The 24,116-nt window shown below is 29.9% G+C and overlaps 1 protein-coding gene across 1 annotated transcript in view; it reads left to right on the top strand.

The window, feature by feature from the left end:
- Nucleotides 1-24,116, top strand: part of LOC143197346 (lachesin) — a 411,049-nt gene that overhangs the window by 2,094 nt on the left and 384,839 nt on the right. The window lies entirely within an intron of this gene.

The following is a 24,116-nucleotide window of genomic DNA, read 5'->3' as shown; positions in this document are numbered from 1 at the left end:
ATATATATTCTAGTTTTTACTAAATAAAGTACTTTTACAAGACAAGTTTTCTATTATAATATACTTGGCAGTTTTCCAAATTATTTTATTAATTATAAAAACTTTCGTAAGTTATAAAATTGCATAATAGATTTTTGAAATAACGTTATTGAGTGTTTCGTATGACACTATAGTCTACTTATCAACACAAAGAAACATATTATTTTATATATATATAATTACATAATAATAGTAACTAATTTAATCATCACTCGTAGAGCGAACTGGTAAATATAGTGACAATTGCTACGTACTTTTTTGAATTAATTTCTTTTTATTTTTCCAAACCATTTCCAATATAAACTTGTTGGATAAATATGTTGCAATTCACGTGAAGCAACTATATATTCTGCTTCTTGTTTCGTTTAACTCCCTGTTTGTAGAGAAAATATTATTGTTCTCTATGTCTTTCAATAGAGGATACGGCGCCGTTGTTCATTAAAAGCTTTATCAATATTACATTTCATGTAGTAGTTTTTTCTGGTAGTATAATAATTTTTCTGGTTTTATGTATTGAATATATTGATACTACTTTACCCTAATTTTATTAAAAATTAGTATAAGAAAAATTTTATTAACCATACATATTTTTTCTTCTGAAATATAACACGAAATCAAAAATGCCCTTTTTTTTGCAAGTTTTCGTAGATTATTGAGATATAGTATGGGAGATAAAAGTTTTATGTATTATATGACAATGATCTATTAGCTTATTTAAAATGTTTATATCGCAAACAAGTTATTTTATATATAAAATGTATATACATTGTTCAACAATTTCATTAATTTTGAAGATATTATCCTGTACCTATACAAAAATATTTATGATAACATAAAAGAACGTGTCGTGAGCATTTGTATTGAACATGGAAAGAAGCCTGGAGGAAAATTGTCAGCTGAAATTATTTAAAATGTTCAGTCACATATCCAGATATGCAAATTTCTGAAATTCTACAGTGAAAATACTTTTTTATGTATTCCAATCGATAAAAGGGGATTATTGATTATAAGTCATATGTTAAATATATAACCAATTAAAAAGTGTGAATATAGAATATTGAATCCCTTTACTAAAAAGGAACTGTTTATAAAGCGAGATAACACAAATATTTACATGATATTGTACAAACAGTATAAAAGGGAAATTGAATTAATTTTATTATAGTGATGTAAAATTTGTATTTTCATTAGATATAAATCTAATTAGACTAATTTAACGAATTATATAAATGTATCTACTATCCTAGATATATAAATTAAAATGTATTTATCGTTAATAGCATTACAATAATATAATATATTTATAAATACAATGGTCAGTACAGAAAGTTTTGCATAATGTTTTTTGTCAAAGTTAAACGCAAAATATTGAGAAATAGTATACACATGCTTCAAATTTCTTTAGATATAACATTTAATTATATATATTAACTTAGTCCATATGCTTTGTACTTTATTTTACACCAATTATGTATTTAAGAAAATTTTGCTTGTTATTACTGAAATATAATAAATTTACATTGGTGGATTAATTTGAAAAATTCTCGTAAATATTTAAATTGTTTCGTATGCTGGTTAGTCCTCAAAAATGTTGCTTCCGCTATCTTGCATTTATTAAATGAATTTTTGTTTTTATGTGACCGTGTTCCCAAGATTAAAAATTATCAATATAAGTATATAATAATATATATTATTTCGATAAACAGACTACTTGATTATATAATTGATATTGTTTGCTATTACAGAACTTGTCGTTTATTAATCGTGTTTTATATATCGTATTTGTAATTAATATATAAATATTTTAATATTTTCGATCTCCATATTTGATATCTTTTGATAGTTTATAATTTACGCACGATTCACTTATGAAATGTGTGCCATCATTAGCTATAGTTTGCAGCTAGTATAAGCAATTTGAAGATGGTTTCAACTTGGCTGTACATGAAAAGGAAGTTACACCTTGTTTAACTTCTTCTTCCAAAGGTTATCAGTGGTTTATGCGTCTATAACCTCCTGATATATTTTCATGAAACAGATTTTATTAAAATATGTTAACAAATTTTACATTAAAGTTATAAAATATTTTTATAATTTTATATAAAATTATATATATAATGTATTGAAAACTTTTTAATTAAAACTAATTAATGGTTTTTCTGCATGCTTTATATTTTTTTGTTGGTCTATATAAAAATATTGTTTTATAAAAATAATCACTGTAAACTGTCAATTTTCAAAAAAAACTATTCTAAAAATTTCCATTTACCATTTTCTCTACTATTTCATTTGTTTCTTATATGTTAACGGCCCTCTGGGGATCACTTTTAACATACGTAAATTTTGTATCCATATTTTTGTATTCCAAAAGTACTAATATGTTGTTTGATGCTATCAATATAAGAAATAAAACATAAATACAATACCTTGTTTCTTATGGCTCGCTCTTGTGGGTTTTATATTATATCTTGCGTTGTTTTCTTCAGTGTATATATCAGCTTTTTACTTCTGACCGTACGTATAAACGAAAGCATAAAAAGAGATATGTCTATGGGTATAATTTTTGGTAGATGGTAAATTTTTAAGGACGTGAGAAGTCGTAAATAATTACTTGGCAATTCTGTTTCTGTCATCCAGCATCTTCAAACATTTATGTGATAAAACACTCATAAATATTTAAATAGTTTCCTTTGCTTATGGGCCTTAAAAATAAAGCATTTATTCGTATGTACACGTTAGCTAGAATAACGCTTCTTTGAAACATATTACATAATTCTGCAGGATATGATACGCAATTATTTTAATTTATTATAACATCTGTTAGGGTGTGTTGAGATACAAACTATCATTTTTAAGGAAAATATTGTGCTGTCTTACCATAAATATTCTTTTATAGGCTTATATTGACTCAGTTCAAAATACAGTTATTCGTACAAAAGGGTCCAATATAGTATTTATATTTAAATCGATTTTATTTAGTGAGTACTCTCTAATATTTGCTGTATAGGTAATGTGAACTAGTTTCATACGATTTACTATAGATGGCGTAATTTATACATTAATATTGTACTGAGAATGGTAAACCAACAAATGGTAATTTCGATTCAGTTAACAAAAAAACGAGTAGTAAACAAATAAGTAATTTCGAAGATAATGTTTTTATTTAACTAAATTATTTTGACCTAAATGACAATATTTTAAAACTTACTTTAAAATTGATGGTCTCTAACCCATCAACCACACTTTCCAGGCATTACATTTTCTAATTATCATTTGCTTTGATCAATCTTCTGGATAGGTTATTTAGTTTAGCGCTATCATTTTGATGTGGAATTCAAATATTGCTAGAAATATAGGAGAGTAGCTGTTAAGAAAATGTTTTGAAAAAAGTACATAATTCTTCTTCACACAAAGGAACTCCATTGAAATAATATTGAAATAAATTTGCTGGATATACGAATAGATAATTCTATGAAATTTAGCATGTCATATGCACGATATAAATGTTATTATACAAATGCTTTTACTTCTCTTGGACATAATACCAAAACCGTAATATAGAAATATTTTTCTTTCAATAGACGATTTTATATCAATGAAATGGTTAGAATTATTTCAGGATTATTAAGTAAATTATTTGTACTCACGATCTCTGGAAAATGTGGTAAACAATAAAGATATCCCCTGGATTTATGGGACGCTTTTAATGTCGTTATATCGATGCTAAATTTGTTTTATTATAACTAAGAGATCTCGAAGTCTCGAACTGTTTGTTCTGTATTAATAGCAGTACTTAAACTTCCTATGGGATTTGCCTAATCAAAACCGTTTTTGTCAGTGAGAGCTATGAAAAAAATTACATTTAAATGTAAAGAAGAAACATCATATATATTCACAGATGATTTAGCAATTGATTTTCATTTGGTCAGATCTTGTAGTATTGGCGTAATAAATTATCAATAGTAATTGATCAGAATTGTTTCATTTTTATTAAGATTTTAATTATTTATTTTAGAATTTATCGGTTAGCTAGGGAATTCTTTATACTGATATTATTGTTTATAAAATATATATCACACATTTTTATTGAAGAAACGTGTTTACCGTACATATCTAACGCTATTCAATGATGCAGATATTGTTACAGAATGCTCTTGTTGATTGGATGAAGACCATTGTTAGGTCTACTCTCAAGAAAATTAAGATATACCGAGACTAATTCGTTTGAATAATAATGAAATTGTTGAACACTCCGCAAATCTACTAGTCTTACAAAACAGTGTTTTAAAATATTTTCTGAAGACAAGAGATAAAATATAGCTATAGTCTATCCAGTAAAACAGTGAACTCTCGTCATTGAAAATCATGACTTCATTGGTATGCTCTCTTGTTAAGTAATTTTTATATTACCGTATTTCTTCTTAGTTAATTCCGTTATTACCTGTGTATACTTACCTTGACAAACTTAGATTTAATTAAGGCATTCTCTCTAGTGAATCTGTCATATCTGCAAAACAGTTTACTTATAAAACAGTGTTAATTCTGTGCTCATATATTTTAACCAAATGCTCATGTATATTCAAAATAATTACACACATATCTATGTATATAAATCTTTCACACTCTACTATTAATTATATACTCACCTTTAGTTATTTTCACTCGCATTAGCCTGTCTTGGTAATTGTGAGTAGTGAATTATTATCCCAAATCCAGAAAGTTTCATTCAGTCACTGTCACTTTCTGATCCACTATTCAAGTCAATAACTGAGCAGTTAATTTTAAAATTCAATCTAGTTCATAATATCACCATTTGTCCTTCTTCCATATGACTGGTGGAGTTCATCCAATATCCGCGTTCATCGTTTATCCGCATATTCAAAAAGTTCTTGCTTGTACACATATATTTTTCTCGCCTTGCATGCCTATTGTAATAATTCTTTGCCATTCCTCATAACAATTCGATTTGATTGAATTTACACTGATATGAAGGAAGATATGTGCTATATTATTCAGCTATCTGATTTACTGTGTATCTATTTTCAGATGTCTTTCTAATAAAGTATATTACATAAAACGCACTTAAACATTTCATTTACATTTAGAGTAACAATTTCAAATACTCCACTTTTTAACAGGATATGTTCAAAACTTAATTGATATAATGCAGGTCGTTTTTTAATTATATAATTTGACTATTGATTTTCGATTTTGATTTCAATTGAATTTGATTATTGAATTTGCCCATAACAATAACCGCTAGTTCCTCCAAATTCTTTAACAGCTGATTTTCAAACCAGAACAAAAACTTTTCATGTCTCATGTTTGGTTCATCTCTCCATGTTAGTTGTCTTTACATTCTTTTCCTTACCGATTTACTAAGGGTGGTCTACTGTTATATTTCGAAATATTTATATCAATACACAAATTGAAATAACAAAAGTGAATTATTGTCTGGTATTAAGACGAATTTACAAACTGTAATGGGCAATACATTGTACATTGTGATGACGTCAGTTCACTATTATTTTGAATACATTATACATTAAAGTTTAAAACACAAGAGATAAACAGAAGATGTCTACTGTCACAAACTGGATGGAAAATATAGAAAGAATTATAGAATGAAAACAATAAAGGACATTTTTTCTAGCTTCAGTTGATAAAAGTTAACTGTATAGTTCTATCAGAAATTAATTTACCGGTTCGGTAGCCGCAGTGGATAATCACTCAAGTAAAAGTTGAAAATCCGATAAGGAATACCATTTTAGTCATACCATTAACCTGGCCGGGTAAGAGCAAATGTTTTCTGGGGTGGATCTAAAATTAATCGTAATTTCGGAAAATATCATGAGTCTCTTAATGTGCTTTTCAATATTTTTTTCTCTTTTACTTATTTTTTTTGAAAATACCTTTAACATACATTTTATCATTTTGTTATGTTCCTTTCTAGTTCCATTAGATGTTTTTTAGATTTTGTCTTTTTAGTTGGTATAATTTGATTCGGAACATTATTGGGTGAATCAATTAATAATTAATTCAAATAATTGGTTACACATAAACGAAAATTATATTTTCCGCATTTAATTTTTCCTAAAATAAATAAAAAGTGAATTTTAATCGCATATTGAACGTTATAATCTTAGTTTAGTGCTATTTAATCAATATAGAAGTAAAATTAAGATTTATTTTGAAACTATGAACGTTTCGGGTTAAAAATATGATCTTATACTATTGCAAATTTACGCATTTATTTGCTTTGTGTATTTAATATTATTGTGTTTTTTTTCCGGTAACGATAACCTTTTACTCTACTATGGCCACACGCCATGCATAAATTCAAAGAACGAAGATTGATCGTCCTCAACTGACAACAAAAATAAATCATTGACAATTCCCAACACTTCTTAGGACAACCGGAACCATTTAACACGAACAAGTGAACGGGTTTTAAAAAACTGTGAAAAACTATTTCGAATTTAAATCGATAACCATTTATTTTTCAGTTTTGTTTTAATTTTTTTAAATAATACAGAATACCTTATATGAGTATATTTTCTTATTATTAAATCTAAAATATAGTGTAATATGTTCTGTTTGTTACTGAAATGTATATATCATTGTATATAAATAATATTACATAGTTCAAAAATTAACATTTATTTAATTAAAGTATTGATTCAATTAGTATATTATATAGAAGCTGAAAATTCGATAATTGAATTAGTCACGCTGAAAGAGTTAACCAAAGTTATTAAAACTGACCTTAACGCCAGGAAATCACCAGGCTATGGCTTAATAACAGGAGAATTAGTGCAAAAACTACCAAGAAAGGGAATTACAAAACTCACCAACTTGATCAATACAGCATTTAGATTAAAACATGTCCCAGACATTTGGAAGATGGCGGAAATTATAATGATCCCAAAACCTGGGAAGTCACCAACGAAATAAAATCCTATAGACCTATATCACTGCTGCCAGTAATATCTAAGGTTTTTGAAAAACTTCTGTTGAAAAGAATAAAACCGATCATAGAGAGAAAAAACCTAATACCAACACACCAGTTTGGGTTTATTAACAAGCACTCAACAATTGACCAGGTCCACATAATAACAGATGATATTGAAAAAGCCTACGAAAGTCAAAAAGTATGCTCAGCTATATTTTTAGATGTAGCACAAGCCTTCGTTAAGGTTTGGCATGAAGGCCTTGTTTATAAACTACAGAAAATTCTACTAAAGCAACACACCGAACTATTAAAATAATACATTACAACCAGAATGTTTAGAGTCAAACAAGAAGAAGCTTACTCTACAATAAAAGAAGCTAAAGCAGGTGTACCACAGGGAAGTGTACTGGGACCAATGCTTTATCTACTTTACACTTGTGTATACCACAATTGGAAAATATCACGATGGCTACATTTGCTGATGATACTGCGATTATAGCTGTCGGAGACAATATTGAAGAAGCCTCACGAAAATTACAACAGGCAAGTGACAATATAAATAATTGGACACAAGCTTGGAAAATAACAACTAATGAAAGTAAATCTGTACATGCAATATCTGTTCATCTAAAAACAGACCGTACAAGTACCAATAACCTTAAATAATACTATCATTCCATATAGCAACAACGCTAAATATATCGGAATGAATCTCGATGCAAAACTTCGCTGGAAGAAACATATAAAGAAGAAAAGAAAAGAACTGGAATTGAAATATAGGAAAATATACTGGCTAATTGGAAGAAAATCACAATTATCAGTACATAATAAATTGCTAGTATATAAGCAAATATTGAAACCTATATGGACATACGGAGTTCAATTATGGGAGAGAGTAACATAAAGAATTACATAAAGAATTAAGAGTAACATAAACAAAATACAAATTTTTCAGAACAAAGTCCTGAGAGGTATCGTGGGTGCACCCAAATACTATAGGACTGATTACCTACATGGAGACCTTCAGATACCCACAGTCAGTCAAGAAATCAAAATAATTGCAAGGGGGCATGAGGAAAGACTCCATTCTCATACAAATATTGAAATATTGCAACTTTTGGATATGTCCAGAACAGGACACAGATTCAAAAGAATGGAACCATCTGATCTTGTGTAGTGTTGTGTAGTGAGTTGCATATATTAAGAAATTCAGCAGTGACATGTATAAACATTATTTCACCAGAGACTGAGTTAGGGCCGATGGGTCCTCCTAGTTATATACCTAGATTTAAGTTAGCATAAAGACAAATTCTAGGTTAGACGGAAACGACTAGTAACAATGTATTAATTAAATAATAAAATAAAAAATTTAGCATATTACAATAGTGGAGTTTTAAATAATTTCGCGAATTTTTCGAAAAATATATTGTAAATGTAATGTTGTTTTAGTGATATTTCAAAGACATGATTTATTTTTGTGAACACAGTTTAGTGTTAATGCAGTTCGTCGTCCTACACGTGAATTTCATCTAAAACTTTTCCAATTCTATAACTAAAATATTTATAAAAATAATTATTAAATTAATTATGTTCAGTTTCTTCAGTTCTCTGTCATTTTATTGAGTAACCAAATAAACATTGTAACTTTAAAAATAGTACGTTTTATTTAAAAACAGTAGTCCCTAATTCGTAATAAATACTTTAATAGTTACCATTTCATCAATTAAATTACTAAAATAATTGAGGGACTAAATCTACTTCCTATTTTCATTCATGGTATAGATCATATTGTTAATGTATAGATTGAGACATTTGATTTTTTGTGGAAGTAAAATACGACACTGTCAACCTTACTATATCCGCAATAAATTTCCAACGTTAACAAGCCGTCTCTAAAAAGAAATAAATTTAAGTACCTTCCGACAAAAAGGAAGTAATCAAACTGTACAGAACAATTTGTGAATGACCTTTTGTTTTTATATTTTACTCTTTTTTTTTCTGGAGTTAGAAACAATAAAAATGTGTTTATAATGAACATTAGTAGAGATAAAGGAATTTATTTACATTTCAAAAAAGATTTGTTTCCGTTTAATTTATTATAACTATTAAAATAAAATATATTTAATTTATTTTAAATATTTATAGTAAAAATTAGATATGTAATATAATTAGCTCATATGTTTATTATCCATAAATGATTATTTATTTTGTTTTTAAATTAACTTCAGTTTTAAACAATAGGTTTAATATAACATTAATCTTATCTTCTAAACATTAATACTTTCATCATTGTGTAATATAATTATTTTTGGAATATTTAAAAGCAGTCCTCTTCTGTGGTTACTATTTTATCATAAAAAAAGTTATTGAATCATATATCGAAACCTAAGATTAGTTTTACAAAAAAATGGAGTATATAATACAATATTTCGTCGTTCCCTATCACGATCTATTCACCATACAACTACTGTAACTAAGGGACATATAGGATCGTACTTCTCCACAGTAGTGGCCAGATATTACTCTATCAGAATACCGATCAATGGTCCGTTATTAGAAGAATTATATTTATTTTTAAAAATATAAAGAATGCGTAGGCTTAAAATGCCACGAAGTAATTCCATTATCGGAGATCCAGATTGTATATACTATTTTGTATTGAAATGTTCAAAACGAGGATTACTTTTTGATAAACCTAATGCACAGAGATGTCTTAGTACTTATTCACAAAGATCCGGAAAAGAAAAACTAAAGAAATAATCTAGAAATTGCAGATATTCTTTTGCAGAAAATCATTAGTAGATTCGTAATTTGTGTTAAATCTTGATGCCTGATAGTAAGAAAAATTACGACCTTGTTCATTACAACTAGTTAATATTTGCCATAAAATTGCTCCGTTAACGAGCAGTTTTTAAATGGGAATAAATTTAAGGACTTTCGAGAAAATGTATTGAAACAGTTAAAGGGAATTGGAAATATTTTTATGTTACTACATAAAATAGTTGGAATAGTTTTGCAGATTTTTCAATATCACTAATATCGATAAGTAATTTATCATATTTTTCACAAAATTGTGTGATGTATAGAATATACCCAAATTATTAATATTTGAAGCTTGAGTAAGTCTCAATTGTTTTTCAACAGTTACTGGGAGATTAAAAAGATAAATATTACTCTTTGTACTATTTTATTTTAAGTAGTTTTTTTCCACCCACTTTTTAAAATAACGTACATATATAAAGGGTGGGGCAAAAGACCCGCTACCATTTTAACGTTTGCCTCAGTTTCACTTTAACCATTGTGTTGTGAAGGAGTCCAAATTTTATATTGGATAAATATACACCACAAGGACGAGCAGAAATAGTGACAATATTTATTGAAAATAATCGTTCCGTTATTGCCACTCACTAGAAATTGCGTCAAAAATAAAAATTATAGCAGAACTTTTTCCCCACGTTGTATAATAATCGCTTTAGTGTACCTATTTTCCAAAAATAATATTTAAAGAAATTAATTTATAGAGAACTTGGGGAATTAGCTGCAATTGGTAATACAATGGTTTATTAAATGTTTGTGTCGCTACGACTCAACAACAATCTGGTACTGCCGTACAATATCAGATTATTTGAGACCTTTAAAATAACCATAAAAAGAATAGAGCATTTCCTTTTTTTTTCATTAGTGTAATTGGCAATGATAAATATATACAATTTAGGTGCTTGTAGGCATAAAATATTCTGCAGAATACTTTCGCTCCCAAATTATGAACAAAAACCACGAGAACTTCATCGATTGTAAATATGACTGCTTGATATGCTAAAAAGACGAAAAGAATTTGCTCATAACATTTTGCTCAAGTTATTTTGTCATATATATTGCACATATCAGATGAAATAAAACCAAAACAATAAAATGGTTCGAGACTACCAAAATCCCAATAGATTTCTGAAATAATACCTCGGTTATATTGGATATTGACTGTTATTTTTAAAATATTGGTCTGATCAGGTAAAAGCTGAAATTAAGAAAAAAACAGCTCTATAATCCAATAAAAAGTTTGTTTCAATCTGAATAATATGTATTGACATTTTGAATAAAACTTGTATCCATCTTATTACACTTGTGCATATTTCTTTGCCCGGCTATAATGAGAAAAAAATGACAAACTTAAAATGTTTTATGATAATATTTACTCTAAACTTTAAAATACAATGAATAGACGGGTACAATAATAAGTAGTGACAAACTTGTGACACACCGAGAAGGTAGCACGAACGGTTCACGGAGTTTGTATGGGTTTAAATAAATGGATGATGCAAAGTCTGTGAAGATTTTTTTTCTTTTTCCACGACAACCATATGGTCCCTTGCTGATTTCGCTTCGGGTTCGTGGTAGTGAGTGTTTTGCGGGCGACAGAGACCGTGGGTTACGACAGGGATTGTCGTAGTTGGTTTACTACCGGGGCTTGTGGATGGGTAGAGATTTAATCAAGGTGTTCTCGTGTTCTAAGACACCTATAGAGAACCTGAGCAACTTCGTGAAATTCTTCACAAACGAGATGCCTGATTTGAGGTGAGGGTTGACGTTCCTCATAAACCATGGGGCGTTGAGTAACGCGCGGACTTTTTTGGATTGGAACACTTGGAGTAGTTCAAGTTGTCAGAGACATACCTGTGCTCCGTAGAGGCAGACTGGATTGACTAGTATTTTATACAGAGTCGCTTTATGGGGGATTGGGAGTTTATTTTTCTGTAGAGGAGTGGAAACAGAAGGCTGTACACGCCATTTCCTTTGCAAATAGCATGCTGCCGAGTTTTGCTGGGGTTTATCTGTAACCGCCAGAATTTGTACCACGCTATCGCTTGGTTCAGCTGTGGGAAACTTTGTAGAGTGGGAAATTAGCCATATGGAGGTTGAATAGGGCTGGGCCTAGTGGAGCACTTTGCGGGACTCCTGCGGAAATCTGTTTATGAGAGGAGACTGCGTCATCGATCCTCACTTGAAAGGACCTACCGTCCAAGTATGAATCTATCAGGGAGTTTATTCTATTAGGTCATTCGGTAGATCAAGCTGTTTCGCCATGGTGCCATACTTGAATGAAAGCTTCAGAGACATCTAAAAGGATGACTCCTGTTTTTCGACCTTTTCTTAATGCCTGGTGGATTGTTGCTGCGACACCGGCAGCTTGATGGAGGCTTGAGTGTTTGGCACGGAAACAGAATTGTTCGTTTAGTATTATGTGGTGTGCATCTGTAAAGATGTTTAAAGCGTATAATATCGCGTTTTCGGCAAGTTTGGAAAGCGAGCTAATCTGGCTGATGGGCCTGTAGTCAGATGGATTGGATTGGCATCCTTTTTAGGAATGACAGTAACAAGCGCATGTTTCCAGTTCTTTGGGAAATGCTTTAAATGTTCTGATTAAATGCTTGATAGTGTGATGAAGAGTGTATGAAGACTGTGTTTTATTTGCAGGATACATCGCATTTTATCCACCATTACTCCTCCCTTGTGTATATCGCTCCGAGGAAGTGGGCTGGCTTCACTGTTCTTCTGGCCACCTGACTAGCAGTTATTTCTAGGGTCGGAAAGGCCTATCCAATGAATTCGGTGAAAAATATATACCCAAATTTTCTCAGAAATGCACCTATCCTACGATTTTTCAAGGTCAATACACTTCTCGGAATATATTGGTTTATTTACACCATCGGACGCCTTTCAAGGTGATGAAATGTTAACGTATTCCGTCTGGTCCTGGCGTCTGCACTCTCCTTATCTTAAGTGTTATGCGGTTCTAAATATGCCTAGTTTCTTACCTAATTTTTCATACTCCTAATAGTAGAAAATCTTAGAAATTAGCTTATCTGAATGTTCCGAACTAATGTATATGTGTTTCGAATATATTTTGTTCGTAAAAATTATTCCGGCATAGATAAACTTCACACAAACAGACATCTGACACAAATACATAAGATGCCTAAACTAATTTCTAGAATCCTGATCTGGCTTCCAGTGATTAATTATTCTTTGAAGATATTAAAAGGCAAGCTTCGAAAGAAAAAGCTACAATGAAAAAGAAGTTAGCCGTCTTTATCAAGAAATCTATTTCATTTCAAAATTTAAAATTTCAATCATATAATATTATCCAATGTTGGTTGGCTATGATCATGTGTAGTCTTTCAGGATTTCAATGATCTCCTTTGGCTTTTATTGACGTTTCTCGATCTATACATCGCATTTTTACGTTTGGAACCCTCGTAACGTTATATATTTTTATTATTTGTCCCAGCTTGCTACAAAACGTTATTTTGTTGTTGCTAGGTAATCAATGTAAAGCACGTTTACACAAGTTGGTCTAGATTGTATTTGTTTAAATCATGTAATGGTAACGTGCATCTTTCACTTATTTGATGACCAAAAAATCTTAGCTTGTGGATTTTATTTGACTTGAAAACGTTATCAGTTGTTAGTAGACAAAGGTATACAATCTGATACGAAGCAATAATTTCGATTAAGCCAGTGACGCTGAAGCTGATAATGGTGACCACCAGGTTGTTCATTTAATTATCAGGCCAATTTAATATATAAATATTATCATAATAATTATTATAACATACATAATAGATAAAATAATGATTTAAAATTATGTGCACTGGAGCTAGATTGTTAAGTATTAATATTAATAATTCAATTTTAATATATTTTAGAGTGAAAATATCTGTAATACTGATGGTCGTATAATAAATCGATTTAAAATTAATAAATGTTATTATAGGCATGCCATGCTGCTCGATAACGATAAGGAAATAAAATAAAATGCATATAAAAAGGGTCAATTTTATATTTAGATTTACATTTATGAACGTATCTTGTGTAATGTGAAATTAATATGCCTCTTTCTCTGTACCGCTATTCCATATCGATAAAAATCAAATGTACAATTTTGTGGGGACAGAATTTAATTCTCTTTTAAAAAATCCATTAATTTTCAAGTAAATATTTTCCATAAATTTTGAAACGTATACATTCATTCACATCGCCAATAATACGGTTTATATCATGTTTCCGGTCCAATATTACATAACATAACAAATGGGTGAATAATTTTTATATCAAACATGAATAATAAAAGGGCTTTAACATCCCAGAACAAAAACGACGTATATAAGGTCATCTTTTTGGACGGCGAAATAAAAAATGATGTTAAAGAACTCTTAATGGCTACTAGTTAGCTTATTTTTGGTTAAATATATAGAAATAAGCGAATAATATATTTTTCATAGATAATTTCCTCAAGAAATATTATAAAATATGTTATGATGCCTAAAGTTTTACATTATATTAGTAGAGTTTTGGTGATGTTAGTTCTAAATTGTTTAAGACAGGAATTAAATATGTTAATTTAATATTGCTTAAGTTATTTTAGTAAATTTGTAAAATTAGATTGACACTTTTTTTCAATATTTGATTTCTGAGATTCTGAATTTATATATATAGCTACATGCTGGTTTGAAAGTATTGTTTATAAAGCATTAGTTCATTAAACCCGCGCTTTTATCAAGTACCGAATATATTCTCTTAAAATCCCTATGCTCTTGAGTGTAATTATCAACGGTTGGTCTTTTAACATAAGAGTAATGACGATTATCTTCGTCTAAATGATCTTTTAATTGGCCTTTCCAGAAATAGTTCAAATCCCTCAACATAGTGCAACCTGAGCATAAGTTGAAGTTGCGGAAGATTATTGTTTTCATAAGATACCTATGTTTGGGACTTTTGACAATTTTGCCACACTTATTTTTCTAGCCGAAAACTTAAAAATCTCTATTTACGGGCCAATTTACCCATGTAATATGATATGTAGGCGGATATTGTTGACGCACCGTGTGAAAATATAAGAGTAAGTAAGTAAAGTAAGAATTCACGTTCAAGAGGTCGAGTTGAGAAGACTTAGAAAAACCATTACCTTAATTCACTTCAGTGTAAATAGGTGATTAACAAATTAGTAGTAAGAACAGTAAGCGCCTCATTATTTATACCCAAGTCTAGTTGAAATCGTCAGCTGTAAACAATCAAGACAAACCAAAGTTAGCGTCAGTCTGTGAATCGCTGGTGCAAACAATACAAAAAATTAAAAGGACCCCAAAGTCAGTTTACTACGGGGGCTATCGAAGAGGTTCTTCAATATCGACAGGAGAACCAATTTTATTGAAAAACCTAGCGGAGAATTTTTGAATATGTATACGAAAATACGAAGTCTTAGAGTCTTAGACGAAGATGGTATATAAAAAATATAAATCACTGATTTACTTCAAATCTACTGCTATCTCTCCTTAATAAAATAAATCTTCATTAACAAGTTCCTAGTTTTATAAACTTTCGCAAAAAACTATTATTTGGTTATAGAAATTTATAGAAATAACAACATAATCAGTAAAACCACTCAGAAAGGTTACAATATTATTATATAAAATAAGCAGAATATAGCAACCTGAAGCCTACACATAACAGACAATACATTATGGACATTATGTAATAAAGTACATCTTGTTACAACATTATTTCCATGTAAGGAACGTATGTAAGTAAATACTGTCATATCTCAAGACAGAAATATTACTACATATTGCTGAAATGGCTAAGGGATAGTTTAAGGAGTACTAGAATATCATAAAATATGTTCCCTGGTCAGTACATTCGTCAGACCTCAATATAATTGAACCGTTATGGGGAGTATTTTATTATAATAATAAGACAGCGTTCCATTTGAAACAACTAAGGAACCCTACAAATTTATTCCACAAGATATACAGCTGTTTTGAAATCAAACGTGGGGACTTAACGCCTTATTAATAAATAAATATTGTGTATCTGAGGTGTCCACCCCCTGTATGTTGAAGTAAAACATATATTAATTTACATTCTGTTATCATCCTGAAGTTTTTATACATTGACTCTCTAATAATTAGCGTTTTTTAAAGCCTATAAAATGCTATATTTTTAGATTAAAAATGTGATTTTTTTTGACTGATGTTTATGAGTTAGCAAAAAATTGAAAACTACAAAACAATTCCAGAAGACCTTGATAAATATACTGAGATTGTATTTAGATCACTAAGCCAGTCTCTATGGGGTAGGCTGATGTTGTAGAGTTTCCTCCAGCTCACCATTGAGCACTCACGTGTATTCGGAAATGATGTGATTCACAAATATGGTTATATTGTAATATGTCTAACTATAATGTTATTCTAATATGTCTATAATAAAAAAGTCCAGAAGCTTGAAGGTTTAAGTGGAATTAGCACTAAATTTTTCCCAACCACTCAGTCCATGAGAAGTTCATTGGAGCTGTCACTTACAAGGTGGTCGAATTATTCGTTATCTTAAATAAATATTCTACCTAATACGCCAGCATATTACATGAGCTACTAATGACGATTTCAACTAACAAGCAGAATCAGTTGATAGCTCCAAAAATTCAAATCCTACAAGAGAGCTTAAGAGATGTTTTACTCAAATCAATTTCCACCAATTAGAAACTATTGCAGAAATAATTCGCAATTATGTACGTTTTGTAAAATATTGTATTATGAAGTTAACGTAAAGGTGCTAAAATGAAAAATATTTTATAAAATAAAATATGCACGAATATATTTTGGGGTTTTAGCATGTTTTAATTTCGTTATGTCCAACAATTTGCGATGCCATGAAGGACAAAGGAATAATGTTAATACTGAAAATGTAGCTATTACTAGTTGGCTATTCCTAATTACATTTACAAAAAATGAATAGTACGCTAATTAAATAGGATTATTCAGAACAATCAGCTAATTCTGGCGGCCTGACATTTCATGTTAATTTGTCATAAATACAATTAGAAGCCATAAAAAGGCACTTTAATAATATATTGATAGTTTTACAACGTTCTTTAACGATAGTGATTAATTTTTTTAAACATTGTAAGGAACGTTGTCGTTATATATAAGTATATATATATATATATATATATATATATATATATATATATATGTATAGTTAGTCGTAAAACAGTCGAAACGGTCGATAGTCAAAAAACTAGCGACTAAAAATAGTAAATAATATACAATCAAATGTAGAGTTCGACTGTATTTATCAATTCGTGATGTCAGACGAAGATGTAGGAACCATTTCCTTATAAATTGTGTGAGAAGAAAAGAAAAAAACTGAATATTATTATTATGCAAGTGGAATTACTTTTATATTTGAATATTCTGTGCACCTGTAAAAAGGAATGAAATTTTTTATGGAATGTTATAATACCCCACAAATGCTTTATCGTATTTTAATATGTTAATTATTATTTTTAAATGATTTACTATAATAAATATAGACAATACAATAGAACTTAAACAAAACTAAACATATACAAGATATTGTTATTTACGAGCAAACCACCTAAAAAATCATAAAACTATATATATTACATATAAATCTATGTAACCATAAATTGGGTACATTTTTGTCAAGGTCGCGGCTAGGACGATAGAGCCAGAACGTTAAAAATCAGTCGAATGAAACTAGTAGAACCAAAAATAGTAACTAAAAGTCGACACAGTCGATACTAAATAGTAACAGAGTCAGTCGGACCGAAAATAGCGGCTGAAAACAGTCGACTGAAACAGTCACTGGTAAAAAATAATAAAATCAGTCAACCCTAAAATAGCGACTGAAACAGTCGATAGTAAAAAGGAGTCAATTACTAAACAGTCGATAGTCGATTTCAGTCGATAGTTCCCAACAATAAATTTTACCCATTTTTCAAAATTTACGAATTAGTGGATCAGCTGGCCCAAAATACTCGTCAAGCAGTTACCAGTGGTGAACCTATTCTGAGGAGGTTCGATGGAAATTATCCTATACAAACTCCTGATTCGATCAGTTTGTATAGAGCGTAGGTGTAGTTCAAGTAACTAATGCTCTTTGGTTCGACAGGAATATATAAGCCCAGAGTAAATTAGGAGTTAAATTTTCTAGAATTATATTCGAACGTTAAGCTTCCATCTTTTCAATTATCAATGCTCATCATATCTCTAGCCCTATACTCTAGGTTCCTTACTTTGATGTCTTCAGCTAAAATCAATAAAAAACTCATAGCGATACCCACTGATTAAGTTGGTTCATAAAACAACTAATGGATTTAAAATTGAGATCTTACTGGTATATTCATAAGGTGTTGACTCTTGACGTTAATGATGAAAAAAATAATGATGTTAACGAAAACGACAACACAATACGTTCATGATATAACTCCTTTAATAGGTTGTAATTCTTTTTATTTCACTTTAAAAATGCATTTATTGATAAACAATCTTGGTTCATTAACTATTAAACCGCCTAAATGTTCATTGAGTCATTGCTTTTAAATCGTTGAAATAAAATCTAGCATTTGGCGTACGATGGAGCAGCATCACCACAGGCTTTTAAAGTGTTTTATGGGCTTCGGTAGCAAATCAAGCAACAAAAGTCGAAAATACAGTTTTGATCATTCCTTGGTTAGGCCGTGTATACATTGAATAACTCAATAATACTAAATGTGGTTTGCTTTGTATAAATTAATGTCAAAAGCGTCGAATTTAACAGTTCTATTAGGTTATTTAATAGTTGTTTACTTGGATAACTTCGCATTTTCACTAATAAATGATCGATGATCAAAATACATGCAAGCACCTAATAATAAATATAATACAAATTGAATTTATAAAATATATAATTTTAAAAACTTAGTTACGAAACTAATAAATTTATTAAACCTTAAGGCTATACAACATACGTTATAAACAAACATTCATAACATATAATTTAAAATATAAGCAGATTACCACAAAATTATGTGGAAACAATTTCATAATGGAGGCCATTAATGATATTGTCTATGGTGTATAATGACTAAACTTGACATTATTACAAATGAACTACAAAAGAAAAGTCTGTTTTAATATGCTTTAGTAACTAGAATAATATTCAGTGGTGTTCATTATGTGCAAGGGAATAGATTTGAAATATAAATTATGAAATTGCTTTAATTAATAAAACAATTTATATTAGCTTTATTAATTATTAAACTTTTGCAGTGGCTAATTAATAACCAACACAATCATGGTAACCGTTATATATTTTAGTGTGTTATGTTCACAATCAGGGAGGTCTATCGACAACAAGAAACAATAATATGACATCGAAAAAACTATAATATAAGTTAACAATAAATTAATACTATAAGAAGCACACGTTAAATATAGCAATATTAAAATAATAATATAAAATATATTGTTAGTCACAAAAATCTTATATTAATATTTCTATAACACAATTTCATTAAGTTTAGAAATACATTCTATCCAATAAAACAGCCATTGCACGTCATAAAAATGTATATTTAAGAGATCTATTGAAAAGTTCCCAGCCTGACACAAATGGCGCGTTTTAAGTGAAAGCAATAAAAAAGTATAAAAAGGAATTTCACGTGTTTATAAAATATTGATTTTTGAAGGGAAAAATAGAGTTGAAGCAAAAACTTGTCTTGATGATTAGTTTCCGGACACTGGCCCAGGAAAATGAACCATGAAGGATTAGTATGCTAAGTTTAGACGTGGTGAAATGAGCACCGAAGACGGTGAACGCAATGGACGCCCAAAAGAGGTTGTTACCGACGAAACCATTAAAAAAGCCACAAAATGATTTTGAATGATCGTAAATTGAAATTGAATGAAACAGCAGACACTCTAAAGATATCAACTGAACGTGTACATCATATCATTCACGAATATTTGGGTATGAGAAAGCTTTTTGCAAAGTGGGTGCCACGCGAGTTCACTTTTGACCAAAAACAACGAAGAGTTGATGATTCGGAGCAGTGTTTGAAGATGGTCAAGCGTAAAAAACCCGAGTTTTTGCATCGATATGTGACAATGGATGAAACATGGCTCCATCATTTCACTCAGCGACTATTACACAGCGCTATTGGACCATTTGAAGGACGAAATGGCCGAAGAACGACCGCATTTGAAGAAAAAGAAAGTGCTGCTTCGCCAAAATAATACACCGTGTCACAAATCAGTGAAAACAATGGCAAAAATCCATGAATTGGGCTTAGAATTGCTTTCTCATCTCTGTATTCCCCTGATCTGCCCCCAGCGACTATTTACTGTTCTCAGATCTCAAAAGGATACTCGCTGGGAAGAAATTTTCGTCGAATGAAGAGTTGATCACCGAAACTGAGGCCTATTTCGAAGCAAACTACAAAAATGGTATCGTAAAGATCGGGGGTCGCTATGATCAATGTATCACCCTTGTATGGAATTATATTGAATAAAAAATAACTAATTTTGCCAAAAAAAATATGTTTTTATATGGCAGGCCGGGTAGTTTTCAATTGACCTATTATATCAATATTGTCGCATCAAATATGACCTTTGGTTTACAAGGCTTTATTTTATAACCTCTAATTATCTGTAACGTTTTGAAACATTTTGTAGACTATTGGGTCAATCAGTATCAAGAGAATCACTTCCGACACATTAAACAATACTCTGTCCCTTTTTAACCAGGCTAAAATGAATAAGAAAAATCCGCTCCGAGTTTAATATAAATTTTAAATTTTTACAAACTGCATTTGGCAGTATATCCGACGTTATCTAAGTCGTGCATTGGCTGTTATATTAGAAGAACTATATATTCATTTCCGCCGTTACATAAATAAAAATATCTTTAGAGAATAAGATTTAAAGATATGCAGAAATATGTGTTTAAATTGTTATATATTTTTCATTTTCTATGAATATGTTTTGCAGACTATTAAAATTAATGACCCTAGTATGCAGTCCTAACTTAACCGTCGATCTAACCCGAAGGTAATATGAAAAGTGATTCAATCATGTTGACTCACAAACCTAAAAATACTATATATAATATAAAATAAAAATGAAAACATTAATCTGCAGAGTACCCAGTTAAAAATGGAGTTGGAAAATAATCCTAGTGCAAAACCACTCTTTACAAACGGTTTCCAATAAGACGCTTGAAATATACAAGGCGCTAATTAATGTTAAGATTGCGCATGCGTGTACTTTTTGGCTAACTGCTAAATTTACTTTGATTTTACATTTTATGGATTAAAAATACCCTCGTTATTTCATTTGCAGATGATGCGCGCTGTTAGTTTGGTAATAATAAAACATGATCATGGCGTTTTTAAGTATTGTTGATACCTGTTTTATCATTAAAGTGTCTCATAGTTAATAATGAAACAGGTCGTGGCTTATATATCGGAACAAGAAGTAATTAGAAGGAGCAAAGGCTCAAGGATATGGCGGTTGAGGTAACACTTCCCATTTTAATGTTTCCATGTATATTTTCATCGGTCTTGTAACATGTGGTCGATCATTTTCATACTGAGGAATAACAATGTTGTATTTTTGCTTATTTTTGTTATATTAATGTCTTCAAATCCTCATCTTTAATATTTTTTGTCTGGCAAGAACGCTGTTTGTCTTTGTTGTCAAAGTGAACACTTTTAAAACATCGAAATCGGTATTTATATTGTTATATTAGTCTTCACATATCATTCGACGACCTTCAGCCTCCTTTTTCTTCAAATTGAAGTAAAAAAGTATTCATTCAGATATTTTTAACGCACTTAAATAATTTTTTGTTCACACTTTGACGAAATGACACATACTGAAATGTGAAGCCTGTCAGTGGGGCTTCAACATGAAGTTGGTTACAACTGTACTCAATGCGATTTAGTACGCAGTACCATAATCTGTTGTAAGTAATTTAAAATTAATTTACATTCCTGATAATACAATATCTCCTTAACTTTGTACGATCTAGTGCCATCTTTGACACATTTTATCTTTTAGTTACCTGTAATTTACCTTTGTATTTGTAACTTACTTTTGTTCATACATGTTCCCAATAATACTATTGAGTAATTATTCTGCTACGTTTAAAAAGTTACACAATTTTGATGGAAATATTAACATTGATTTTAATATAATTTCATTATATCCTCGGATTGGATTAGTTAAGGTAATATAAAATGACTTTAATGACCCTTCTAGAAGATCAATGTGTCGTGTATTATCCTATATTGACCAGCTTGATACATATGTTCCTTCGAAATATCTTTAAAAATACTTTTTATAGGCTAGAGCGAGTTTCTTATCCAATTTAACAGAAAATTTATGTTTGACTGTTACTCAGATATCTAACCTTCACTAAAGTTACATTTTTATCAGTTCAAACAGAGATAATAAAGAATATGAAAAAACTGGTACAAATAATAATTTTACAACTCCGATAGCAACATAAGTTGAATTGGCAGTATATACTAAAGCTGAATAGAACACATTCACACTTTAGTTATGACTATTATGTCAAACTATGAATTGATCTAGATTGTTAAAAGTAGTTTCACTAATCTACACCACAAATTATATGTATCTTTGAGAATTTCTCATACGAAATGATCATAGTATTAAACGTTTCTAGCCAATGAAGCAATTAAAACATAACAAATGTAGAAATATTTCTTGAGTTAGGAGAACACAAATTAACAGCCAAAGTTTGTTAAAAATAAAATTTTAAATGAAACTGAGTCCATTAATTTATAGTTTAAGTTATAGTTTCCTATATTATAATTATGTTAAGTCATTGCTTATACCCAAATTAATTAGAAAATCGTTTATAGTGCAATGCATAATAGTTAAAGTGCATATTCTCTCTCATTTTGCCCGAATATTCACTCATGAAGTAATTAGTTACATTTCATACAGTTGAAAAATAATGTACGTATCACGAGGGGAAACAAGTAAGAGTAATAAAATATATAGCTCACTTGGGAAATTAATATAGAGTGTCTTAGTCTCGACCTTTTACGGAAGAAACAGGCGTTTATTTTTCACCAGCCTGTGACTCAGTGCATTATGGGGTAAAAACTTAGGTTGCCAGTTTTAACCCTAATGATATATGAGTGTTTCTTGTTTCTTAATTTTTATCTTTTGAGCTGCGAATAAATGCCGCTGTCTTCTTACTTAAAATACGTTGGGCGTCAAGTGAACTGGATAATTTCAAAATTTAAGAGTTTGCTTGCTCTCCACGCGCTCGGAATAATAAACGGTTTTAAATGTGTTCGGTTTTTTGTTTGTTTTCGTTTTTTTTAGGTTCACCGGGCTTTTAGATAGATATATTGCTAGTTTATGAAAATATTATTGTTGGTTTAAATATTATATGTGTCGTAGAATTATATAATCGTAGTATTAGCTTTAGTAATAAATTTGAATATGTATTGAGGGAAGGGTGGTAATTTGGAAATCTACTTTGTTTTTTTTTTCGAATGTTTTCACACCTCTGTTTAACTAATCATCGCAAAAAGTGGCTTTATATACTTCAAATTTTATACAATTTTCAGTTAAAAGTCCATTTTCTTTTGTATAGTTGGCATTCGGATCTTATAAGTAGAAATATATACCCACTTCACATACACTTGTACGAGTAAACCAATTACATGATAATGAATATAATTTTGTAAACTATCTGATAACCGAAAAAAGAACAAAATTATAAGGAACTCATATACACAATAATCAAAACAAATGATGCTTAAGCTTATATGTTATCAACAATATTGTTTACATCGATATTACGTTAATGACACTTTAGGCATAATTAAATGTACCTAAAATAGTAAATACTTACACTAGAATGCTATTATTGATATGAAAAAATTACGGATGTTCAAATTATATTGGTTGCTTCTCGCCTTCAAATATTTTTCTGCCATAAAACGAAAGTACACAACATGTTTAGAGTTTTTGGCCATATAGGATGTCTAATTAAAACACGAAATTATTAAAATAATGTATATATAAGACCTGTTCTCTTAAAAATCATCCAGTGAGCATTGAAGTGAGTATCCAGTGAGCGTGAACATTCTTAGTTTGAAGAAGAAAATATTTTTCAGCAGGACAACGCATCTGTACAGTTTGTCGTTGGCGATAGGAAATTTCCGGGATTTGGGGTTCGATTCGCTCTATTATCCTGATTTGGCATCCTTAATTTTCGCCTCTGAACGGATTTATGTTAAGAG

This window comes from Rhynchophorus ferrugineus, unplaced genomic scaffold (assembly GCF_030347505.1).
Source record: "Rhynchophorus ferrugineus isolate W39M unplaced genomic scaffold, kcgeb_rfMv2 rfM5, whole genome shotgun sequence".
Lineage (NCBI taxonomy): Eukaryota > Metazoa > Arthropoda > Insecta > Coleoptera > Curculionidae > Rhynchophorus > Rhynchophorus ferrugineus.
Note: the sequence above shows the minus strand (reverse complement) of the source record. Positions and strands in the feature narration are given on the sequence as shown.